Source organism: Zosterops lateralis (assembly GCF_965231275.1).
Source record: "Zosterops lateralis genome assembly, chromosome: 30".
Classification (NCBI taxonomy): domain Eukaryota; kingdom Metazoa; phylum Chordata; class Aves; order Passeriformes; family Zosteropidae; genus Zosterops; species Zosterops lateralis.
The window spans coordinates 1873914-1900095 of record NC_139790.1 but is presented as its reverse complement, the minus strand read 5'-3'; the positions used below and the strand labels follow the sequence as shown (position 1 = coordinate 1900095).

At 47.6% G+C, this 26182-nt stretch overlaps 1 protein-coding gene and 1 long non-coding RNA gene across 3 annotated transcripts in view; both read left to right on the top strand.

The window, feature by feature from the left end:
- Positions 1 to 26182, top strand: part of PEBP4 (phosphatidylethanolamine binding protein 4) — a 96781-nt gene that overhangs the window by 17903 nt on the left and 52696 nt on the right. The window lies entirely within an intron of this gene.
- On the top strand, positions 5576 to 7343 carry LOC310920420. The gene is made up of 3 exons (XR_014591994.1): positions 5576 to 6843; positions 6987 to 7007; positions 7311 to 7343. It is a non-coding gene; the product is annotated as an uncharacterized lncRNA (long non-coding RNA).

Genomic DNA, 26182 nt, shown 5'->3' with positions numbered 1-26182 from the left:
GTTAGGGACAAGCCTGGCCGGGGACAGCCCTGATTTATAAATTTATTTTTTTGTGTTCTGTGGGCTGATCTCCCATTATTTGGACCATCATTTTTGTGAGGAAACCCATCAATTTTACCAAAGGCAGGGGCAGCTCTGTCCCATCTCCTCCCAGGATGTGCTGCAGGGGTGGCAGGAGGGGACAGGGGACCTTTTGGTGGCACTCAGGTCCCATCCAAGCCTCGCTGGAGAAGAGGGCTGGAAGCAGCAGATTCCTGACAGTCTGTGTATCCCTGCTGGCTCGTGGAGCCGTCTGGAGCTGAGGAGCCACCAGCGTGGTTTTCTCCCTCTCTCTCAGTCCTGTCTGGGCTCCTCAGGAACAATGGCCCAACATTCCTTCCCTCTGTGAGATCCCCGGGATGAGCCCAAGCCCCCGGTGATGATGAACTCCTCCCTCTCTCTCTCTCTCTCTGGGTTGTGTTCCCATGGCCTGGGATCACTCCTGTGGAATTCCAGCATCCCAAATTTCAGAGGGAGAAATGGTGTGAGGGGATCTGAGCTTCCAGAGGGCTGGAAACCAAAATAAATGTGTGTGGCTGAGGGTTGTGTCCTCTGCTGACCCATGGGGGGGGATTTAATGGGATGTGACCCCTCTGAGATGGAATTCCCATAATTTTGGAAGGTTTTTCCTTTAGATGGGGATGTCTGGAGAGGTTTAACCCCATCACAGGGGGGTTTTTTTCCCCTGTCCCAGCCTAGGGGAGCAGCTGGTGCCAGGCTCCAGGAGAGCCTCATTCCATCAGCAATTCCTGGCAGGAATGTCACTTCCCATCCATCTCCTGACCTCCCCATTCCTTGGACATTCCCCCAAAGGCAGGAGGTCGGGAAGCACCTCCAGGTCATCCTGGCATCATCTCCCCTCTCATTCCTCATTTTTCCTCAGCCAAAAAAAAAAAAAAAAAGAAAAAAAAAAGAAAAAAAAAATGTTTGAAGCCGCCGCTGATTTTTTTTTCTTTTTTTTTTCTTTTTTTTTTTTTTTTTTTCCTCTCCCTTTGATCCCTGTAAACACTATACAGTAATCAAAGTTTTAAGCTGCTTTGGGTGAAATAATTGCTTAACAATCATATAAGACAAAGTGATTCAACAAATGACAATTAGGACTCGCGATCTACAGAACAGATGCATTCAGTGTAGCATATTATAATGTGCTAATAGGAGATTGACAGCACAATAATAGGAGAGAACAGCCACTCAGCCTATAATTCCCAACCAAATGTGAGGCTGTCCACAGAGCTCAAATCCGAACAGGCTGTAAAAAAATTAGAGGTAAGAAGGCACAAGTTTCACAAAGACTCATTAGCAGGTTGGCTGTGAATTTCCAAGGAAAAAAAGGAGGGGAAGAAAAAAAAAAAAAAATTAAAAAAAAAAAATAAATTCCTGCTGGAGGATTTACTCATGAAAAAGAAGGAGAGAGAGAGAGGGAGGGAAAACCTCAACCTCCACACGTCTTTTACATTGGGAAAATAAAATAAAATAACCTCGATCACACCGAGGCTCCAACAGGCTGCTGGAACCGCCGCGGTGCCTGGACGCCAACCAGGATTTTTTAATTTAATTTTATTTTATTTTGGAGCAGAGAGGAGTGGCTCCAATTCCCAGATCCCTCTGCCAGGGGATGGGGGAAAAAGCATCGCTTTGGTGTCACCTCATTTTTTTTTTCATTGAGCAGACACAAAAAACGGTGTGAAGGACCCAAGTGAAATTAAGGCTGATCTGAACACGGAGCTCCAGCGGGGGCATTCCCGACGGGAATTGGGCTCTTGCCAAGCCTTAAATGATCCTGATGGGTGACAGGGCCACCCTTTAGCCCTGTCCATGGGAATTAAGGCTTGTGCTGGCTCTTCTCTTTGGGGACATGGAGGGACGGGGGGACGTGCGCGGGAGCGGAGCTGTCAGTCTCCTCATCCCTGGCACGTGCAGAGGCAGGAGCTGGGAATCCATCCCTGAACCTCATCCACAGCCTGGGATAAGGTTCCCTCTCTCCTCTCTCCTTCCCCAGCAGCTTTGGAGGCAGAGGGTTAAAGGAACTTAAAATTTTCCTGGTGATAAAACAGATTTCGGCTCGTTTCTCGTCCCTTTCCCATGTTCCACCAATGTAGAGTTTGGCCACATTTTATTATTAAATAGACATGAACCTCTCCATGGCCTGGGATAACGTTCCCTCTCTCTTTTCTCCTTCCTCAGCAGCTTTGGAGGCAGAGGGATGAAAGGAACTTAAAATTTCCTGGTGATAAAACAGATTTCGGCTCGTTTCTCGTCCCTTTCCCGTGTTCCACACCAATCTAGAGTTTGACCGTGTTTTATTATTAAATAAATTTCCCAGAAAATGTACCTCATCCACAGCCTGGGATAACATTCCCTCTCTCCTCTCTCATTCCTCCAGCAGCTTTGGAGGCAAAGGGATGAAAGGAACTTAAAATTTCGGCAGATTTCGGCTCGTTTCTTGTCCTTTTCTGTGGTCATAGCGTGGAGTTTGGCCATGTTTTATTATTAAATAAATTTCCCAGAACATGCGTTTCTCCATGGCCTGGGATAACGTTCCTTCTCTCCTCTCTCCTTCCCCAGCAGCTTTGGAGGCAGAGGGATGAAAGGAACTTAAAATTTCCTGGTGATAAAACAGATTTTCGCTCATCTCTCATCTTTTCCCGTGTTCCACCAACGTGGAGTTTGGCCATGTTTTATTATTAAATAAACTTCCCAGAACATGCACTTCTCCATGGCCTGGGATAACATTCCCTCTGTCCTCTCTCTTTCCTCCAGCAGCTTTGGAGGCAGAGGGATGAAAGGAACTTAAAATTTCGGCAGATTTCGGCTCATCTCTCGTTCTTTTCTGTGGTCATAGTGGAGAGTTTGGCCACATTTTATCATTAAATAAACGTGTTCCTTTCCACGGCCTGGGGTAACGTTCCCTCTCTCCTCTCTCCTTCAAAATCAGCTTTGGAGGTAGAAGGATGAAAGGAACTTAAAATTTCCTGGTGACAAAACAGATTTCGGCTCGTATTTCACGACACAGAAATTCAGAATTTCATATTTTCGGCTCCTTTCCTGTGGCCCCACCAACGTGGAGTTCGGCCACGTTTTATTATTAAATAAACACACCAAAAAATGCACTTTTTTTTTTTTTTTTTTTTTTTTTTTTTTTTTTTTTTTTTTGGTGCACGGGGGAGGATGAGAAGGTTTGGTAATTAAAACTTCCATCCATCAACGTTTCTCTCCCAGAGATAATTGCGTGGCTCCTGTAGATTTATATTGGGGTTTTTGTGTGGAATTAACCAATATATTGAGGTTTTTGTGTGTGGAATTAACCAGTGGGAATTAGTTCTGGTGTGTCTGAGGGGATTGGGATGTGCCCAGGATTCCACTGGAATATCCCGGAGAAAGGTCTAATCCTGCTCTGGTTGGGAATTTTGCTTTTTTTGGCTGGGTTTATTGCACAGCCAAGTGTTTTCCATCCACCTCCTTTCCACCTGCCAATCCCAAAGCTGCAGGGATGCACCCGCCAGGTGCGCGTGGAATTAAAAAAAACACCCAGAATTTACACTAATTTCATTAATTACAGAGCCAAGATGAGTTGTAAAAACAGATGAATACGTTGAAAACAACCTGATTTTTATTTTTTTTTTTTCCCCATCTTTGGGATTTTCCTGTCATGCCACAGACCCGTGTGGGCGTCGGACACTCAGAATTTCTTTTAACCGAGGTGACACTGGAGAGAAAAAAAAAATAAAAAATCTGCAAAGATCCCTCCCCTCATCCCCAAACCCCACGATTTATTTTTGAGGACACCTTTGGGAAGCTCTGCCCCCACAGAGCCCAGAGCCAGTCTGGGTTTCAGAGCTTGGATGGGGTTTGATCCATTGGCAGATCGATGAGCCCTGAGGGGGACCTGTCACCCTGGTGGTGTCTCCTGACATCCCCCGGACCCGCCTGGGCTTTTTCAAAAGGAATTAATGGTGTTTGAGAAGGTTTATAGCAGCAGGCAGGTTCCTCACGATGCTCCCGGCACTTGAAAATTCAATTTATGGGGTTTGGAATCAGGTTTGATTATGAAGGAGTTGGGCATGGCTCCCCTTCATCTTCCTGGTTCCTTCCTCCACATCAGTGCCTCCTGATTCCATGGAGCTTCCCCTGCTCCACAGCTCTGGCCCTGGAATTTTTTGGGGAGCTGGGAAAGGCTCCAGGAGCTCTGGAATACCGGGCTGGGTGTGTTGGGAGGGTCTCTGCTCCATCACTTGCAGCAGGCAGGTTCCTCCTGATGCTCCCGGCACTTGAAAATCCAATTTGTGGGGTTTGGAATCGTATTTGAGTATGAGGGAGCTGAGCATGGCTCCCCTTCATCTTCCTGGCACCTTCCTCATCTCTTCATCTCCTCCTGATTTTCTGGAGCTTCCCCTGCTCCACAGCTCTGGCCTTGGAATCTTTTAGGGGGCTGGGAAAGGCCCCAGGAGCTCTGGAATACTGGGCTGGGTGTGTTGGGAGGGTCTCTGCTCCATCACTCCCCTCTTCATGCAGGTTTTCCTCTCCCTGATATTTCAGGGGGCTCTGGGAGCCACCAGGCTCTCCCGGATTTCTTCATGATGTGACAAAGTCGCTGAATAGATGGATGAAAAATCTGGGAATTGGGTTGGGAAAGGCTCCAGGAGTTCTGGAATACCAGGCTGGGTGTACTGGTACCAGACTGGAAGAGTCCCTGCTCCATCACTCTCCCCTTTCCATGCAGATTTTCCTCTCCCTGATGTTTCAGAGGGCTCTGGGGGCAGCCAGGCTCTCCTGGGTTTCTCCATGATGTGACAAAGTCACTGAATACATGGATGAAAAATCCTGGAACTGGGAATTGCTGGTCCTGGCTGGAGGACAGTGAGGTTTAGGAGAGCCAAACACACCCTGACCCCTCTGCCACCCTCCCCTGGGATCATCCCAGCACCTCCCAGCCAGGCTGTGGCAGCTGGGATTCCTCCAGCCTGAATTTTGGCAGCCCTGGCCCTTGAGCAGCCGTTGGCAGGTCCCGAATTTCTCCATGATGTGACAAAGTTGGTGAATACATGGATGAAAAAATCCTGGAATTGGGAATTGCTGGTGCTGGGCAGAGGGCAGAAGGTGTGGGAGAGCCAAACACACCCTGACCCCTCTGCCACCCTCCCCTGGGATCATCCCAGCACCTCCCACCCCAGCTCTGGCATCTGGGATCCCTCCAGCCCGAATTTTGGCAGCCCCGGCCCTTGAGCAGCCTTTGGCAGGTCCCGAATTTCTCCATGATGTGACAAAGTCGCTGAATACATGGATGAAAAATCCTGGAATTGGGAATTGCTGGTCCTGGCTGGAGGACAGTGAGGTTTGGGAGAGCCAAACACACCCTGACCCCTCTGCCACCCTCCCCTGGGATCATCCCAGCATCTCCCAGCCGGGCCTTGGGATTCCTCCAGCCCGGATTTTGGCAGCCCCGGCCTTTGAGCAGCCCTTGGCAGGTCCCTTTTCCCTGGCAGGGAATCCTGCCCCGTCCTGCTCTGCCGCTCCAGCTGCACTTCCCAAACATCACCTCCCACTCCCTGGAGCATCCCGGGGAGCTCAGCCTCACCCCTGGGCTCGGAGCATCATTCCCGGGAGCTTTTCCCTCCTCCTCCTCCTCCCCTGCAGCATCTTCCCCGGTGCCTCCCCGCCAGCACAGGAGCCTTTTTTAATTTATTTTAATTTTTTTTTCCAATGGATGAGTAATTCTTCCCAATTTGGAGGCTCCTTCCTGCGCTGTAACAACCCCTGAGCTCTCGCCTGCCTTTTTTTTTTATTTTTAATTTTTTTTTCCCAGCTGCCAATCTCCAGCAGAAATTCAGAATTTCCCCATTTTTTTTTTTTTTATTTTTTTTTTCTCTGTTCTATTTTATTTTTTTCTTTCCCTCTCGGCGGGAGGGGAGGGGATCTCTGTTATACAATCCAAGAGGTTGGGGCGACTATTTTGGATCCCTCCTTCCTGCCTCCAAATTGCAGCTCCGAATGTGACAAGTTACAAAACACTTGAGTCATTTCTCTCTCTCTCTTTTCTCTCTCGCGTTGCCTTTTTTCCCCCACAAGGATTTGATTTAAAGGGAAAAAAAAAAATTTAAAAAAATAAAATTAAAAAGCAAGATGGGGATGAGGATGAGGATGAAGAAGGAGGGGAAAAGGAAGGTGGCAGAGACCCTAAAAAAGGGGGAACTCGAGGTTTTTTTATGTAAGATGCTCTTGCTCTGCTGCTGAGTTTCTGCTGCTGTCGATTCCCAGGAAAAACCCACGGCTGCCCACGTAGGATCTCCCGAGCAGAGTTGTGTAACAGGGAGCCCCAGCTTGGGGTGGGGAGAGTCCTGAAATCCTGCCCAGGAAAAGGGGGAAAAAAAAGGAGATGGATGGATTTAAAATGAGAAAATTCCTTGGGGAAAAATCTTCAGTGGATGGGGATGCTCTGAGAGCACCACACTGGGGAGTTTTGGGGTGTTCTGGGCTGCTCTCACCTCTCAGCACAGATTTGGAGTTAATTGAGTCACTGGGTGACTTCCCAGCATCCCTGTTTGTTTGGGAGGAAAGGGAATTTTTTTTTTTTTTTTTTTTTTTTTTTTTGGGTGATGAGATGCAGCGTTGGAGTCGAGGGAAGCGTCAAGTGATGAGTTTTGGGGGTTTTTTTTGTTTTTTTTTTTTGCTGGAGGAGGTGGCCCCATCCTGAGAGATCCTGGAGCTCCTGGGATCCTCCCAAGGGGAGGTTCAGGTTGGAATTTCCTGATGGAAAGGGAAGGTTTGGAATCCCCATCCCTGGAGGTGTCCAGGGAACATCTGGAGGTGTCCAGGGAACATCTGGAGTGTCCAGGGAACACCTGGAGGTCTCCAGGGAACACCTGGAGGTGTCCAGGGAACATCTGGAGTGTTCAGGGAATGTCTGGAGTGTCCAGGGAACATCTGGAGTGTCCAGGGAACACCTGGAGTGTCCAGGGAACATCTGGAGTGTCCAGGGAACACCTGGAGGTGTCCAGGGAACATCTGGAGTGTCCAGAGAACACCTGGAGGTGTCCAGGGAACATCTGGAGGTGTCCAGGGAACATCTGGAGTGTCCAGGGAACACCTGGAGTGTCCAGGGAACATCTGGAGTGTCCAGGGAACGTCTGGAGTGTCCAGGGAACACCTGGAGGTGTCCAGGGAACACCTGGAGTGTCCAGGGAACGTCTGGAGTGTCCAGGGAATGTCTGGGGTGTCCAGGGAACACCTGGAGTGTCCAGGGAACGTCTGGAGTGTCCAGGGAATGTCTGGAGTGTCCAGGGAACACCTGGAGTGTCCAGGGAACACCTGGAGTGTCCAGGGAACACCTGGAGTGTCCAGGGAACACCTGGAGTGACCAGGGAACATCTGGAGGGGTCCAGGGAACACCTGGAGTGTCCAGGGAACACCTGGAGGTGTCCAGGGAACACCTGGAGTGTCCAGGGAACGTCTGGGGTGTCCAGGGAACATCTGGATGTGACCCTCAGCGCTCTGGGTTGGTGACAAAGTGGGGATGGAGCAAAGTTCCACATCCTGCATCATTCCAACCCGAATTATCCCAGAATTTTGGTGAAAAATCCCTCATTTCCCACTTTCCCCAATGGATCCACCTCAATATCTGAATGAGGGGCCAAATCAGCTCTTCAACTCCCCAAAAATCACCATTTCAACGCTTTTTTTCCCCAAAAAAATCACCATTTCAACATTTTTTTTTCCCCAAAAAAATCCAGGAACTCTGGTGGTTTGTGCTGGGTGAGGAGCCCTCTCGGGGTGCCGGGGTTGTGTGTTCAATGTTACATTTTTATCTCTATTTATTCATGCAGAACCTCGGGAGTGCTGCTCTCCATCAGAATGTTCCTTCATTTACATCCTCCCTCCTTCCCCACAACTCAACTTATCCGGGTTATTTTTATTCCTCCTTATTTTAAATTTTATTTTATAATTTTTTTTTCCTAAAGGTTGAAGGAAAGGGAGAAAAAAAAAAAATAAATCAAAAACTCAACAGTCACTACCCCAAATCTAAAATTCACCTTATTTTTTTACTTCTATTAAAATTTCCCCTCCAGAATTTTGATAAGTTTGGGAGAAAAAAAATGAGTTTCACCCGAGGGGAAGAGCCGAGGCCCGGGGATGAGGGGGAGGAATGTGTTTTGGGGCAAAGAGTAAGTTTAGAATTATTTTTCTCTTAACTGGAGCATTTTAGCTGCACTGCAAACCATTCATCTTGTGCTTTAATAATTCCTTCTCCCTGCCAGGTGGGATATCACAGCCCTGGGTATTGCTTTTCTTGGGGATCAAAGATGAATCTGCTTCCTCTAATAATTGGGGTTGAAATAATTTGATTTTCACTTTTTTTTTTTTTTTTTTATTTTTTTTTTTTTTTTTTTTGTGTGGGTTTTGAGCTCTTTTTTTTTTTTGCCCCAAATTCCCCTTTTCTGGCCTGGTGTTTATTTATTTGTTTATTTTTAATGCTCTCATTTTCCCCCCAGCTCCAAGTGCTGCCCTTTGCCTCTAATCAATTGATAAATCAGATATTTATGATTTTATTGATGATATTTTACATCCTGGGGATTTTTTACATCCTGATTCATTTTTGGGCTTTTGTGACCATTTTATCCTTTTCCTCCCACTTTTATTTTAATTTTAATTTTATTTTTATTTTTATTTTATTTTAATTTTTATTTTTTTATTTTATTTTATTTTTTTTTATTTTTATTTTTATATTTTATTTTTATTTTTGTTTTTATTTTTATTTTTATCCCATTTTATCCTTTTCCTCCCACTTTTATTTTATTTTTATTTTTATTTTTATTTTTATTTTTATCTTGATTTTTATTTTTATTTTATTTTTATTTTATTTTTATTTTTTATTTTTTTTATTTATTATTTTTTATTTATTATTATTTTTATTATTATCTTTATTTTTATTTTTATCTTTATTTTTATTTTTAATTTTTATTTTATTTTTATTTTTATTTTTATTTTATTTTTTATTTATTTTTTATTTATTATTATTATTATTATTATTATTATTGTTTTTAAATTATTTTTATTTTTATTTATTTTTATTTTTATTTATTTTTATTTTTAATCACCAATCCATCCCCTGGTGCAAAACCTTTCCTTGTGCAGCATCTTCTGCTCATCCCCTGGGACTGTGATGAGTTTAGCAGGACTCAATTCCTGGACAGGAAAATGAGTTTTTTTGGGAATCCTGGTTTTTTCCAGGAGCAGAGGGAGCTCTCGGCTCGCGGCTCCGCCGTTTTCCCAGCGCCGCCTCGCCGGGTTTAAAAAAAAAAATAATTAAAAAAACCCAAAAAAATTCCAAAACTTGGTCCCTTTCATGTTCCCCCCATCGTCTCTTAACTACGCATTTGATCTCGGTATTTCCGCGAGAAGGTTTTTTTTTTTTTCACAGCCTGAAATTTAACGGGAATTTAATGGGAAGGAGGAATTAAAGCAGCGGATCAAAGCGGTGGATTTATTTATTTTTATTTTTTTTTTTTGGGATGTGGGAAAACGAGAGAGTTTGGTGGCACCAAGGGGACACAGGGGACACCCTGAGGTGGCTCTTGGTGCTCTTCACCACCCCTGGGTGGGGTTGGCACCTCCAGGTTTGGGGTTTTTTCCTGAGTTTGGGGATGCTGGAGGCAGAGCCGGAGCCCAGGGGAGTGCGCCGGGAATTCCCTCCTTGAAACAAATATTTGGTGAGTGGGAAGAGGAGGGGAGGAAGCAGAGCCGGTGAGAGGCCGGATTGCTGGGACACAACAAAAGGCTGAGTCCTGCAAAATGCTGTATTGTCCCTAAAATGATGAGACCCCCAAAATGCTGAGACCCCAAAATGCTGGGCCCCAAAAAATGCTCCAGATCCCCAAAATGCTGAGCCCCCCAAAATGCTGAGCCCTCCAAAATGCTGAGCCCTCAAATGCTGCAGACCCTCAAAATACTGAGTCCCCCCAAAATTCTGAGCCCTCCAAAAATACTGAGTCCCCAAAATGTTGAGCCCCCCAAAATGCTGTATTCCCCCTAAAATGATGAGCCCCCCCAAAAGTCAAGTCCCCTGTGATGCTGAGACCCCCAAAGTGCTGCACTCCCTCCAAAATTCTGAGCCCCCAAATGATGCACTTCCCCAAAATGCTGAGTCCCCAAAATGCTGCAGCCTCCCATAATGCTGAGCCCTAAAAAATGCCGCAGACCCCCAAAATGCCGAGCCCCACAAATGCTGAGCCCCCAAATGATGCACTCCCCCAAAATTCTGAGCTCCAAAATGCTGAATCCCTCAAAATTCTGCACTTCCCTCAAAGTCCTGCAGACCCCCAAAATGCTGCAGACCTCCAAAATACTGAGCCCCCCAAAATGCTGAGTCCCCAAAATGCTGTAGCCCCCCAAAATGCTTCAGCTCCCCCAAAATATTGAGTCCTCCAAAATACTCCGCTCCCCCAAAGTCCTGCAGATCCTCCAAAATGCTGAGTCTCAAAAAATGCTGCACTTCCCTCAAATGCTGCAGCTCCCCTAAATGCTGAGTCCCCAAAATGCTGCAGACCCTCAAAATACTGAGTCCCCCCAAAATTCTGAGCCCTCCAAAAATGCTGAGTCCCCAAAATGTTGAGCCCCCCAAAATGCTGTATTGTCCCTAAAATGATGAGGCCTCCAAAAGTCAAGTCCCCTGTGATGCTGAGACCCCCAAAGTGCTGCACTCCCCCCCAAAATTCTGAGCCCCTAAATGATGCACTTCCCCAAAATGCTGAGTTCCCAAAATGCTGCAGCCTCCCATAATGCTGAGCCCTAAAAAATGCTGCAGACCCTCAAAAAATGCTGCACTTCCCCCAAATGCTGAGCCCCCCAAATTGCTTCAAGCCCTCCAAAATGCTGAGCCCCCAAATGATGCACTCCCCCAAAATATTGAGTCCTCCAAAATACTCCACTCCCCCAAAGTCCTGCAGATCCCCCAAAATGCTGAGTCTCAAAAAATGCTGCACTCCCCCCAAAATGCTGCACTCCCCCCAAAATGCTGCACTTCCCCCAAATACTGAGCCTCCCAAAATGCTGCAGCCCCCCAAAATACTGAGCCCCTCAAATGCTGAACTTCCCCAAAATCCTGCAGCTCCCCCAAAATGCTGGGCCCCCAAATGCTGCACTCCCCCCAAAATGCTGAGCCCAAAAAAATGCTGAGCCCCCCAAATGATGCACTCCTCCAAAATGCTAAACCCTTCAAAATGCTGAGCTCCTAAAAATGCTGAGCCCCTCTAAATTCTGACCCGTCCAAAGTGCTGCAGGCCCCCCAAATGCTGAGTCCCCAAAATGCTGAGCCCCAAAAAATGCTGAACCCTCCAGAATGCTGCACTCCCCCCAAAATGCTGAATCCCCTAAAATGCTGCACTCCCCCAAAATGCTGTAGCTCCTCCAAAATGCTGAGTCCCCAAAATGCTGCACTTCCCCCAAATACTGAGCCCCCTAAAATGCTGGGCCCCAAAAAATGCTGCACTCACCCCAAAATGCTGCACTTCCCCCAAATGCTGAGTCCCCCCAAGTGCTTCACTCCCTCAAAATTCTTCAGTCCCCTAAATGCTGCTGCCCCCCAAAATGCTGCGTCCCCCCAAAAAATGCTGCAGACAGACCCAAATGATCCTGCAGCCCCCCAAGATGCTGAGCCCCCCCATCCTCCTGAGCCCCCCCCAAAATTCTGCAGACCCCAAAATGCTGCTGTAGCTCCTTGAAATGCCTCAGCCCCCCCAAAACGCTGCAGCCCCCCAAGATACCACAGGCACCCCAAAAAATTCTGCACCCCCCAAAATTCTGCATCCCCCAAAATTCTGCATCCTCCAAAATTCTGCACCTCCAAAAAAATTCTGCACCCCCCAAAATTCTGCATCCCCCAAAATTCTGCACCCCCCAAAATTCTGCACCCCCCAAAAAAATCTGCACCCCCCCAAAAAAATTCTGCACCCCCCAAAGCCCCTTCCCCAGCCCAGAGGGAGGACAATAAACAGGACCAGGATTACCCTGGGGTGGGAGCAGCATCTTGAACTCACCAGATTTGCAAAATCCGAGGTTTTTTTCTCCACTAAAAGTGTTAAATTCCTGCCTGGACCCGGCTGTTTGGGGGGATAATCCTGGATAGGAGTTGGGGGGCACATATTGGGGGTCAGGGTTGAGCTGCTGCTGGAGATTTTGCTCTGGTTTTGGTCTGGAAGCTGCTGGACCTCGTCCTGTCCTGGCTGCTCCTGGGATTTCTCCTTCCTCAGGGAGGGGTTTAGGTCAGATTTGCCAGATTTCTTCCAGCTGGAGTGAAAAGCCTGGGAATTTGGGTGGAGAGCTGGCTGTGAGGGGGGAGGTCAGGGCTGCTGGTGGTTGGGGACAGTTTGGGTCTTGGTCAGAGTTTTGGCCTTTCCTGGGATATCCATGGGATGAGCTGCTCCAGGAGAGGGAGAGGCCTGGGAGCTGCAGTCTGGCACTTTTTCTATTAGAAAGTGAAGGAATGTTTGGAAAATGCAACTTTTGTTGTATTTTTTTCTCTTGTTGGAATGTCACTGTGGGGGGCAGAGAGATGTGCAAAGCCACTCTGGGCCCTGCAGTGGCCTCAGCCTTCACAGACGTGGTTTTCCCAGTAAAATCCAGTGTTTGGGATAGGGATACCTGTGGATGGATGGGGGGAATTCCAGCAAAATCCAGTATTTGGGATAGGGATACCTGGAGATGGATGGGGAGAATCTCAGTAAAATCCAATATTTGGGATAGGGATACCTGCAAGTGGATGGGGGGGATCTCAGTAAAATCCAGTATTTGGGATAGGGATACCTGCAGATGCATGGGGGGAATCCCAGTAAAATCCAGTATTAAACCATTTTAAATGGTTTAATGGCTATAAATCATTTAAAATCCTTTATAAACCATTTAACCACCTGTATCTAGGGAAGGAATTGCACTCCACGGGCTCTTTTTTCCCTTGAGGCCACAAGGCCAAGGAAATTCTCTACACACACTCAACACACACACAAAAAAACCCCAAAAAACCTCCTCCACGAATGTGCAATTAAAACCCCACTGCACTCACACACACCAAACCCCTGGCTGCCTCCAGAGGAGTGAATTAAACGAGGATAAAAGGCTGTGGCAAAACCTCAGGACAAGGAGCCACCAGCTCTCGGCAGCATCCCGGGATTTTTCAAACCACGCCGATGGAATTTGGCCGCTCCATTTCATCCTCTGTCAATCAGCGTCGCCGCTACTTGATGCTTCCTCCCTTCTTTTTTTTTTGATATTTCCCCTCGTTTTCCTTTTTGGCCGTGCCCAGAGCAGAGTTGTCTCCCAGCCAGGCAGCCCTCATCGCTGAGAGATTAAATCAGCGGGAAAAAAACCAGGAGAGATGTGTCTCTTCTCAGACATAATAGTGGAAAAGGGGGTGGTGGGGATGAAGATGGGGATGGGGAGGGGGGAAATGGCTCTGGGTTTATTTTGTGCTCTGTCAGAGCCTTTCCCCGGGTGCAGAGAGAGATGTGTGGGGTCATCACCGCCTGCAGGTGGCAAAGGAGGATGTGTAGGGAAGGTTCCTGCACCCAGATGGGTTTTTTGGTGTCCCAAAGTGCCCGGTTTCAGGGATTGGGGCTGTTTTGGGGTCGGGTGCTGCTGTAGCTGTGTCGGGTTTCTGTGGGTGGTGTTGGTGTGTGGAGGGGTTGGGGGATGTGGGTGTCACAGCAGGGCCACCCATGGGTGCTGATCCCTGAACACCTTGATCCTAGAGCATCTTGATCTTTGAGCATCCTGATCCTTGGGCATCCTGATCCCTGAGCACCTTGATCCTTGAGCATTCTGGTCCCTGAGCATCCTGATCCCTGAACATCCTGATCCTTGAGCATCATGATCCTTGGGCATCCTGATCCTTGAACATCCTGATCCCTGAACATCTTGATCCTTGGGCATCCTGATCCTTGAACATCCTGATCCCTGAACATCTTGATCCTTGGGCATCCTGATCCTTGAACATCCTGATCCCTGAACATCCTGATCCTTGAGCACCTTGATCCTTGAGCACTTAGATCCCTGAGCATCCTGATCTCTGAACATCCTGATCCCTGAGCATCCTGATCCCTGAACATCTTGATCCTTGGGCATCCTGATCCTTGAACATCCTGATCCCTGAACATCCTGATCCCTGAGCATCCTGATCCCTGAGCACCTTGATCCTTGAGCACTTAGATCCCTGAGCATCCTGATCTCTGAACATCCTGATCCCTGAGCATCCTGATCCCTGAACATCTTGATCCTTGAGCATCCTGATCCTCGGGCATCCTGATCTCTGAGCATCCTGATCCCTGAACGTCGTGATTCCTGAACATCCCAACCCCCTGAGCATTCCAACACCCAAGGGTCCTGATCATCCCATCCTTTGGGAATCCTGGTCCCTGAGCATTCCGACCCTTGAGCATTCCGATCCCTGAGCATCCTGGCCTCCAAGAATCCAATCCTTTCAGAATCCTGACCCCTGAGCACCCCTGCCTCTGAGCATCCTCCTCTCCAAGAATCCTGACCCCTGATCATCCTCACCCCAAATCATCCCAGCCTCTGAGCATCCCAACCTCTGAATATCCCAACCTCCAACCATTCCAGCTGATCTCCCAGCCCCTGAATATCCCAACCCCTGAACATCCCAACCTCTGAGCATCCTGACCCCTGAACATCCCAACCCCTGAACATCCCGACCCCTGAACATCCCGACCCCTGAACATCCCGACCCCTGAACATCCTGACCCCTGAACATCCCAACCCCTGAACATCCCGACCCCTGAGCATCCCGACCCCTGAGCATCCTGACTCCCAAGCATTCCATCCTCCAGCTGTTGGACATCCTGCCCCTCCAGCATCCCTCCCTGTCTCCCACGCCTCCCCCAGGGGCAGCTCCCTCCCAGCCTCTAAAATCGAGTGCTTTAATAACGGGCTGTGAAAGGACCGTGGGGAGAGGGGGGAAATAATTGTGTGATCTGAGGGTTATCGGTTCACCGAGTGTTTCCTGCCCTGGATTGGGCCATTCCCAGGATAAAACTGAGTGATGAGGGCTGACTTAATGAAAATTCCTGTCCCTAGGAAACACCAGTGTGACCATTCCAACCCTTTTGTGTCCCAGTGTTCCTGAATCCCTTTTTCCTGTGGAGATTTGCGTGACCCTGGCTTTGTGTGTGTCAGTCCTGGGCTGTTGGGACTCGCTTTTATTTATTTTAGGGGTTTTTTGGGGTTTTTTTTAAAGGATTTTTATGTTTAAATGTAAAGATTTAGGAAATCCTAACCTGGTTATCACTGAGACTCCATCCCTGGGGTGACTCCAGCTGCTGCCACCACACCTGGCTCTGCCCCCAGTGGCAAAGTTGGGCTCAGATCTTGGATTTTCCCCCACAAAACAGAACGTCTCGGGGTGGGAATCCAAAATTTGCCATCCACGAGTGGCTGCACATCCAGGCTGGGGAGTGGCGGCTCTGGGGGGGTTGTTTGTTTGGGAAACAGGATCAGAAATAAGCCATGGGGGTTGTGGTGTGGCCGCACAGGGCCGGGCCAGCCGCCGCTTTTCCATCCCAGAAATGTCACTGAGTCACAGATGACTCAGAATTATAATGGGACACATTTCCAGCCCTGTTGGCAGAAGACTCGGAGACGTCTTCCAGGGATATTTGTACAGTCCAGGCCTTGCCCTGGCGCTGTCCCTCCCTCCCTGGCTGCTCCATGTCCCCGCCTTGGCCAAGGTGACAATCCCAGCGCGTGGTGGCAGCCGGGATGTGGCCGAGGCTGCTCCTCCGTGTCCTGCAGGATCGAGGGGACATTCCAGGGGATGCATTAAAGCTCCCCATCAGGTGACAGGTGTCTATTAAAGTGACTCCCATCACCGCTGCCCCCGGCCTGCCCTTGACCCGGGGCTGGCCCAGCAGACAGCTCCGTGTCACTGGCGACCTCCATGAGTGACCTCAGCACCGAGGTGGGAAATCTGTGTCTGAGCATCATCTGGGGTCACTCTGCCTGCCTTCCCTCCTCTTCCTGCACAGGGAAATTTCCTTCCTTCCTATCCCTGGGTGACAGGAAAGGGACAGGTCTATGAAGTCTCACGGATGCGGCAGCAGCGCTCCCTTCAGAGATCCCTCAGCTCTTCCCACAGCTCCAGAGCCTCCAGAGCCAATTAATTAAAGCAGGATTTGTAGGAATTAAATGAGGGAGGGGTTTGATCCAGTCAGACCAGTTCAGGGCTCTGGGGTGGCCACTGTGGGTCAGCATTATCAGCTCCATTACCACGAGCCGGGGCTCAGGGAGCCACGCTCTCCCCTCCCTCACTGGAAATACTTTCTCACCAAATAGCATTAAATATTCCTGAGCTGTGAACATCTTGGACTGATTTTATTTTCCATAAATAAACTTGTTGGGAGATATTTGGAGATGGGCCTAAGCTGCAGAGCTTGGACCGGCTCCCAAATCTCGCTGCTGTTTGGGCTCGAGGGGTTGGTTCAGGATCGTTTCGAGATTTATTTCGGTTTCATAAAGGGGTTGGGATTAAAGAGGTGCCCTCAAACAGGACCCTCTCAGTGCTTTTCCTAAAATCCTTGATCTTTTTAAATGCTGTTAATGACAGGAGAGGGGATCACAGGTGTCCCCTCACCTCCAGACGTGGCTATAGGGTCATATTTATAGGGGCTGGACATTTTGGAAGTGACATTTCCACTGGGATCAGCTGGATTCTTCCAGAGGTGCCAAATCCCAGGTTTTTTTGGACTGGGACTGTGGATTTTCCATGTTTTTTTGGGCACTGTGGGGGTTTTGGGGGACACAAATCTTTTTTCATCCTGCAGACAAGGTACCCCTTGCCCCCATCCCATCCCATCCCATCCCATCCCACTCCATCCCACCCCATCCCATCCCATCCCACCCCATCCCATCCCATCCCATCCCATCCCATCCCATCCCACCCCTTCCCATCCCATCCCATCCCATCCCACCCCATCCCATCCCATCCCATCCCACCCCATCCCATCCCATCCCATCCCACCCCATCCCATCCCATCCCATCCCACCCCATCCCATCCCATCCCATCCCACCCCATCCCATCCCATCCCATCCCACTCCATCCCATCCCATCCCATCCCATCCCATCCCATCCCATCCCAGCTTCTTGCTGGAAATTTATTGCTTTCCAGATGGGAATAAAAAAAGCAGAAAAAGAGAGATTATTAAAAAAAAAATTTTTTTTTAAAAAAAAGGAACAAACAATGATGTTTATTTATTTTCCAATGGGGAAAATGAAGTGGGAGAGCTGCAAGGGCGTGTTTGCAAACACAGCCAGAGGAGGCTGGATCCGGATCCGTGGGGCAGGGAGGGTTTTAATTCCCATCTTTTCCCAGCAGGGCTGAGCATTTTCCCTGCGCCTGATGAGCAGTGACAAGGACAGGATTGCTCTTTTGGTGAACACACACACTCCCCAAACCTCCTCAGCCTCTCCCTCAATCCCCAGGTTTATTCCAGGGGGGGAAGAGGAGTCTAATCCAGAGCTGTAAACTCTGTCACATCCTCATTAATTTGGGCCATGTCTCTCCCCTCGGTCGCCTTAGGGAAACGTCACATTTTTAACGAGGCTTCGGGGGGAGGAAAGGGCTGGGGTTTGACAGCTGAAGGTGGGAAAAGGTGCAGAGTCAGGGTTTGGCTCCACACCGGGAATTTCAGCCGGGATGAGGCCGCTGATCCCACATTTCCTGGGGGTTTAAGGAGAACCAAGGGGGGCTGCTGGGTGTCCAAAATTTTACGAGGTTGTCACTGTTGTCCCAGTGTGAGGCACTTCCAAACCTTTAGGACAACTCCAGGATTTGGTACCGTGGCTCAGGACCAGCTGCCCTGGATAATTCTGGTTAATTCTGCTTTTTTTTCCTCCCAGTTATTACTAAATTTGAATATTTTGTAGTGAGATCTCATGGCATGGTCTTAGTTCTGAAGAATATTGTGAATATATTCCAAATAATCTTATATAAATATATATTTTTTTATGTAATCGTATATAAATATATATAAATATATTCCCAATTATTTTTAAGATATTATGTATATATATATAATTATATATATATAAAAATTATATATAATGTATTTTCCCAGTGTATTATATGTAATATCTATATTCCCAATATATTATATATAATATATATAAAATACATATATAATATAATATAATATAATATAATATAATATAGATATACTAATTATATATTACATTATATTATATTATATTATATTATATTATATTATATTATATTAATTATATTATTTATATTATATTATTTATATTATATTGTGTTGAATTGTATTGTATTGTATATAACACAGCTTTCCTATACAAGTATTTTATACTCCACACATTTAATTCCATAAATCCCATTTATTTAATTCAATATATTTATATTTTATTTAATTTATTATATTTATTTACTATCTGGCACTGCATCCCTGAGCGTTTTTGTGCTCAGGGCAAGGATTCCTGACTTTCCTGTGTAAGGCCAGAGGCTGATCCGTGGGGATCTTGCTCCATCCTGGGAGCTCTTCTAACCCATTCTAATGCAAATGTGCATTAGCTGATAATCAGAATGTCGAGTGGATTATTTCACCCCCAGACAGAGCTGCTGCAAGGCACATTTCTATTTTTTTTTTTTTTTCCTTTTTAATATATTAAACCAAAAGGAAAAAAAAAAATTAAAAATCCAAACCAATCCGCCCTGCCACAAAGAAACCAACCTTTGGGATTAGGATTGATCCCCAGGGATCTGGGCAAGAAGGAGGATTTCTTTTTTTCCCTCTCGAGGCCATAAATAAATGAAGACCCACGACCTGGTGACACCCTCTGGCAGCTTTATGGCCTGTGCACCGTAATTGCATCGGCAAACATTTGTGTTGTAATTAAAGCCAGGAGCCACCAAACCATGAGAAATCAATTAAAAAAAAGGAATCCTGGCTGTGGGAGCAGCATCTCATCCCTCCTCCCTGTCCTGCTAAAATGCTGCTTCATCCTTTCTCTCTCCTACCCCAAAAGGGGTTGATGTCCCTAAATTTTTATTTTCTTTTTCTCACAATCTCCTGGATGCTGGAACATCCCTGTGGTGTTTCAGCCTCGCTGCTGGTGCTGATTTTGGTGGATTTTGGGAGTGGAGGGGTTGCCCTGGGTGAATCCTAAATGTCCAGATGGGATGTGGGGTTATTTAGGTGCATCCCAATATCCACATGGGATGTGGGGTGTTATTTTTGGGAGCAGCCACAGGTTGAGGAAGTTGGTTAAAGGCATTGGGAATCAGCTCATGTCAGGAGCAAATGGAAATGTGGCAGGAAAGGGGAGTTTTATCCAGCAGGGTTTGAATTTTGGGGTGTAAACAGGGAAGGGAGATCAGCCCTTAGGAAGAGAACCCTGTTGTGAGATCTTATTTAAAAAGAATTTATGGATAATGGGAGAAATCTACACCCATTTACCCCCAGAAAGGGCTTTGATGTTTTCTGGGGTTTGGGTATAGACAGAGGAGGGAAATCAGCCTTTAGGAACAGGAGCCTGATGTGAGATCTTATTAAAAAAATGTTTAGGGATAATGGGAGAAATCTACACCTGTCTGGCCCCAGAAAGGGCTTTGGGGTTTTTTTGGGTTTGGGTATAAACAGGGAAGGGAGATCAGCCTTTAGGAAGAGAACCCTGCCATGAGATCTTATTTTTTAAAAAATTATGGATAATGGGAGAAATCTACACCTGTCTGGCCCCAGGAAGGGCTTTGGGGTTTGGGTATAAACAGGGAAGGGTCATCCCATTGTAGGAACCATGGAAATGCTGCTGCTGCCTCTGCTCCAACCCCTCAGCAGCATCTTCCCCAAACCCCCTCTCAGACCAGGAGCACCTTTTCCCTCAACCCATCACCCCAAATAACAGGATTTGAATCTTCCATCCCCTGCTCCAACCACAGGAACTCTTCACCCACAGAGATTCAATTCTTCCCCATGCTCCGTGAGCTTGGAAAAAAATAATAAAAAAAAGGATCTGAATCCACCAAAACAAACCCTTTCCCTGCACGTGCGGCTGCTTCCCCCGGGAGAGGCTGAAAGAGAGACTGAAGCGCCTGTGACAGATGTTAATCGCATCATTTAATGCACTCCTGGAAGGCACTTGGATAACGGGGATGGGGAGGAAGAGGAAGAATGGGCCATTGTCTCCCGTTTCCGGCAGCGTCCCCAGGGAATGGAGCACCAGAGGGAAAGTTGGGAATGGCAGAGAGGGAATTGGGGAGTTTTGTGGCGCATCCGCGGTTTGGATATAAAGGGGCGGTAAAAAGAGGTGTAAAAATGGGGTTTGTTTTGTTCCCAAAGGGATGTTTTGGGGGGGAAAGGGGAGAGGGTGAAATTGGGGTGGTGGGATGGTGTGTGATCCACAGCCTGGACTGAACACGGATATAGGAGAGGGGAAAATAGGGATGGAGGGATCATACAGGGCCCACAGCTGAGCATCCCTGGAGGAAACAGGGATACAGGAGAGGGGAAATAGGGATGGGGGGATCACATCTGATCCTACACCTGAACGTCCCTGGAGCAAGGAGGGAATACAGAAGGGAAATAGGGATGGAGGGATCACATCTGATCCACACCTGAGCATCCCTGGAGAAAACATGGATATAGGAGAAGGAATATAGGGGTGGAGGGATCACATCTGATCCACACCTGAACATCCCTGGAGCAAACAGGGAATACAGAAGAGAGGGATCACATCTGATCCACATCTGAGAACCCCTGGAGCAAACAGGGAATACAGGAGCGGGGAAATAGGGATGGAGGGATCATTTCTGATCCACACCCCGGACCAAACATGGATAGAGGAGATGGAAAAATAATGATGGAAGGATCTCAGTTGACCCACACCTGAACATCCCTGGAGTAAACAGGGGATACAGGAGAAGGGAAAACAAGGATCACATCTGATCCACACCTGAACATCCCTGGAGCAAAAAAATTATACAGGAGAGAAGGAAAGAGGGATGGTGGGATCATGTCTGATCCATGAATCTCTGGAGCAAACAGGGAATACAGAAGGGAAATAGGGAAGGAGGGATCAGATCTGATCCACACCTGAACATCCCTGGAGCAAACATGGACACAGGAGAAAGGAAAGAGGGATGCAAGGATAAGATCTGAACATCCCTGTGCAGAATGAGGGACACAAGAGGGAAAATTGTCACGGAAGGATCATTCCTGATCCACACCTGGAGCAAACACCTCCCGCTTGGCCTGTGGAACGGTGAAACCCCATCCAATATCCACCGTGGGTGGGTCAGAGAGGGGATATTTGCCAGCAGCAGGGGAATTGCATTTCCAAGGCAGGAGCAGCATCCCATGGGCCGCTTCCCTGATTGAATTCCCCCCTTGGTGACCCGGGAAGGTAATTGAGGCTCAGGGGGAGCCGGGGCAGATCTCACCCCCTGGAAATTGCCCCCCTTGAGCCGGGCAGCAATTGAGACGAGCTGACTTGGAGGTGCCTAAAAGTAACCAACTTATTGCCTAATAGATTTCTCAGTCATGAATTCCCCGTGCTCCGTGTGCCCCCCAATCAGAGCAATTATGGATTTAAATGGAGCTGGAATCCGTGGTGCAGAAAATGCCCGTTTTTTTAGTGGGAGATTGGCCAGAGGTGAGGGACCTGTAACACCCCTGGTAATGAAAGCTCTTCACAGCTTGCCGTGTTCCACCCGGGAATAATTGCTGCAGCCTGTGATACGGATCCGGCTGCGTTAATGATGCCCTGTTCCTTTTCACAGGACTCATTTCAGATTTTATTTATTTTTTTTTTTTCCCCTTCTTCTTCCCTTTTTTTTTTTTTAATTTTTTTTATTTTTTTATTTTTTAAATTTTTTTTTCCGGGGATTTTCAAAGCTCTGAGGCATGGTGGGAATTAACGCATTAACGCGGCTGTCGCGGTGTGCTCGGAGGGGATTTTCCAAATGTTATCCCCGGGATCGATTAACAAAGTGGCGGGGACCGGGAGCCTCGGGGGGACTGGAGTGTGACACGGGTGTCATCCCTCTGTCCGTCCCTTTTGGGGTTTATTCGCCCTGACAGGGCGGATTTATCAGGACAAAAAACACGCGTCGGGAATTTAATAGCAACAACACCACACACACACACACACACAAAAAATAAAATTAAAAAAGATATTTTGGATTGGAAATAAAACTCCCATTAACTTCCGAATGAAAACCACATCCAAGGGAGACAGTTGGCTTCTCCTCTGAGTTTATTATTAAATATTTTACCAGGGAGGGAAGTTCTGAGCTGAGCATCTTTTCCCTCCTGTTTCCTGGCAAGAGCAGTTTGTGTGGAGGGAGGGTGAGCTCTTGGTTGTTTTCCCGAAGCTCTTTCTGGGGGTAGATGGGTGTAGATTTCTCCCATTATTCCTATTTTAAAGCCGCTTTTTTAATGAGATCCCAAGGCAGGGCCCTATTCCTGAGGAATATTGGGAATGTATCTGTACTTCCAATGTATCTCTATCTATCTGGAATATAGTCTGTGTTTCCATATAGGGCAGATATAGAATATGTAAAGAATTATATAGATAATATAGAGAGAATATATAGGTAATATATAGAGAATACATAGAGAATATATAAAGAATTATATAGATAACATATACAGAATATATAGGTAATTTATATAGAATATATATAGAATATACAAAAAATTATGTAGATAATATAGAGAGAATATATAGGTACTATATGGAGAATATATATAGAATATATACAGAATTATATAGAGAATATATAGGTACTATATATAGAATATATAGAGAATATGTAGAGAATATATACAGAATATATAGAGAATATATAGGTACTAAATATAGAATATATATAGAATATATTTAGAATATATAGGTACTATATGGAGAATATATATAGAATATATAAAGAATTATATAGAGAATATATATAGAGTATAGCTCATATTTCCATATAGTGCAGATACAGAATATGTAGAATTATATAGAGAATATATAGGTAGTACATAGAAAATATATAGAGAATACATGGGTAATATATAGAGAATATATAGAGAATATGTAAAGAATATATAGAGAACATATAGGTAATACATAGGTAATATATAGAGAATACATGGAGAATATATGGAGAATATAGTCCGTATTTCCATGTAGAATATATAAAAATAAATCTAGAACTACACCTTAAAATACACAAATACATCTATTCGAGATGGAAATATAGAATACATATATATTTATTCTCAATATACGATATATAATATATTATACTATACATATATAATATGATAATATTATATATATTTTATAAGTTATTATATTTGGCACATAGGGGTAGGAGAAAGGCCCCGTCTGCTCTTTTGAATCCTCAAAACTCGGCAGCAGCAGCAAATTCCGAGCGCTGGGAGGGGGTTCAGCAGGTAAATGATGCCGTGGGTGGGTCGGCGCTGCATCCCCAGGGACAGAACCGCTCCCGCCGCTCCTGAAATGCTTTAATTTCCCCCCAGATTGAACCGAGATGGTTTTTTTGCCTCCGGCAGAGGGTCCCGAGGGGCTCCGGGATTAATTTCCTGGGGTGACCCGGGGAGCCGCAGCCGCCTGACCCCGGAGCCGGAGGGGCCGTGGGGTCGCTGATAAGGAACTCGGGGCTCTTCTCAATTTTGGACATCATGGAAATGGCATTTCCAGTTAACTCAATCCCCCGGCGAGTGGCAGAGCTGAGATTCAATTACCGGTGTCGTCCTTGGGGACAGGAGTGTCACCATCACCCCTCAGCAGCGCTGTCACCTCCCCGGGAACCTTTGGTGGCCTCGGGGGTGGTTGAGGGTCCCCATTGAAGGGTTGGGCTCACCGAGGGGTCGGGAATGGCCAATGAGCAGGGGGAGTAGGAGTTGTAGGAATGGGAACTCATCCTGATCTTCTCTCCATGAGGAATCAGGCCGTGGGTTTGCTCTTGGAGCAGAGCTGGGATTTGGTGGCTGTAGGGGATTGTGAGGATTGTCCCCTGTCCCCCTCTCCACACAGGGCAGAGCTGCAGAGCTCCGCAGGGCCCTGTCCAGGATGGTTTTAGGGCTGGTCCCAGTGGAGGAGGAGATGGGGAGGCTCCTCTGAGCCCCCTGTGCTGCTGTGAGACCCCTCACAAAGACCACGAGACATCTGCTGGGACAGAGGCCACATCCCTGATGTGGGACAGGCTCAGGTCACCTGGATCTCCCACAGCCAGGGTCTGTCCTTGTCCCCAAATCCTCCTCCCTCAGAATCACAGGATAATTTAATCACAGGATAATTAATTGGAAAAGAGCTCCAAGGCCATTGAGTCCAACCTGTGCCTGGCGTTCACCTTGTCACAACTGCCACATTCAGGTTCTCCTGGGACACCTCCAGGGATGGGGATCCAAACCTCCCTGGGCAGCCCCAAAGCCTGAGCTCCCTTTCCATGGAGAAATTCCTGCCGATTCCCACCCTGAGCCTCCCCTGGCCCAGCCTGAGGCCGTTCCCTCTCCTCCTGTCCCTGTTCCCTGGGATAAGATCCCAAATCCCCCCCGGCTGTCCCCTCCTGTCAGGGATTGTGCAGAGCCACAAGGTCCCCCCTGAGCCCCCTTTTCTCCAGGCTGAGCCCCTTTCCAGCTCCCTCAGCCCCTCCTGGGGCTTTCCCACCTCCCTCAGCCCCTCCTGGGGCTTTCCCAGCTCCCTCAGCCCCTCCTGGGGCTTTCCCACCTCCCTCAGCCCCTCCTGGGGCTTTCCCAGCTCCCTCAGCCCCTCCTGGGGCTTTCCCACCTCCCTCAGCCCCTCCTGGGACTCCAGACCCTTCCCCAGCTCCGTTTCTCCATGGCCAGTGGGACTCGTGTTCCTGGTGTTTGGCACCATCCACAGCCCCGATCCCAGGATTGTGACAATGGGATAATTCCAGTTGTACCAGAGCCTGTGAAAATGCTCTTTGTTTTCACAGAGCAGAGTCTAATCCAGAAGAGAAGAAAACACTCATTATTTCATTTTCCCCAGTATTTTTGTGCGCTCATGGGATTTTAATGGTATTAATTATTATTTAATTTGGGCTTTTGGCAATTTGTTTGTGCTGAGCTATTCTGGTGTTGGCGAGCCAGAAATGCTCAATCCCTTTTGCATCTCCATCCATGTGCTGCCACCCTCCAGCCCTTCTTCCCTGCATCCTCCATCCCATCCACCTTTCTTCCAGGTGCTCATCCTGTCTCACCCAAAGAATCTCCTCATTGTCCAGCTCCTCCTTTATTTGATTTTCTTTGTAATCTCTGGCTGCCAGCTGGGAAAATCCAAGCAAGGATCATCAGCCTGGAGTCACAACCTGGAGGAGCTGGTGCCTCCTGGGTGTTCCTGGTTCTGGGGCATCCCTGTGCCCCATCCCCGGGGCCGGCATCCCTCTGTCTCCATGGAAACATCCCTGTATCCCCTCTTAGGCATCCCTAAATCCCCATCCCTTCATCTCCATGTGAGGATTCCTCCATTCCTATCCCTCCATGTCCACAGGAGAATTCCTCCATCTGCACATGAGCATCCATTTATCCAAATATACATCCCCATCTCTCCATTCCATCCCATTCCATCCCCTCTCCATCCTCATCCTCACATTTCCAAGCCAGCCTTCCTCCATCCCAAGCGAGCCTCTCTCCATCCCCCTCCATTCCCATCCCTCCAGCTCCACATGAGCATCTCTCCATGTCCACAGGATCATCCCTTCATGTCCATGTGAGGATTCCTCCATTCGCATCCCTCCATCTCCATTGAGCATCTTTCCATTCCCATCCCTCCATTTCCATCCCTCCATCCTCAATCCCCCTATTTCTGTGTGAGCATCCTTTGATCCCGTGCAAAATCCTCTCCATCCTCATTCCTCCATCCCATTCCAGCCTCCCTCATCCCATTCCAGCCTCTCCCATCCCATTCCAGCCTCTCTCCATCCCATTCCAGCCTTTCCCATCCCATTCCAACCTCTTTCCATCCCACTCCAGCCCCTCTCCATCCCATTCCAGCCTTTCCCATCCCATTCCATCCCCTCTCCATCCCATTCCAGCCTCCCCCATCCCGTTCCATCCCCTCTCCATCCCACTCCAGCTCCTCTCCACTCAATTCCA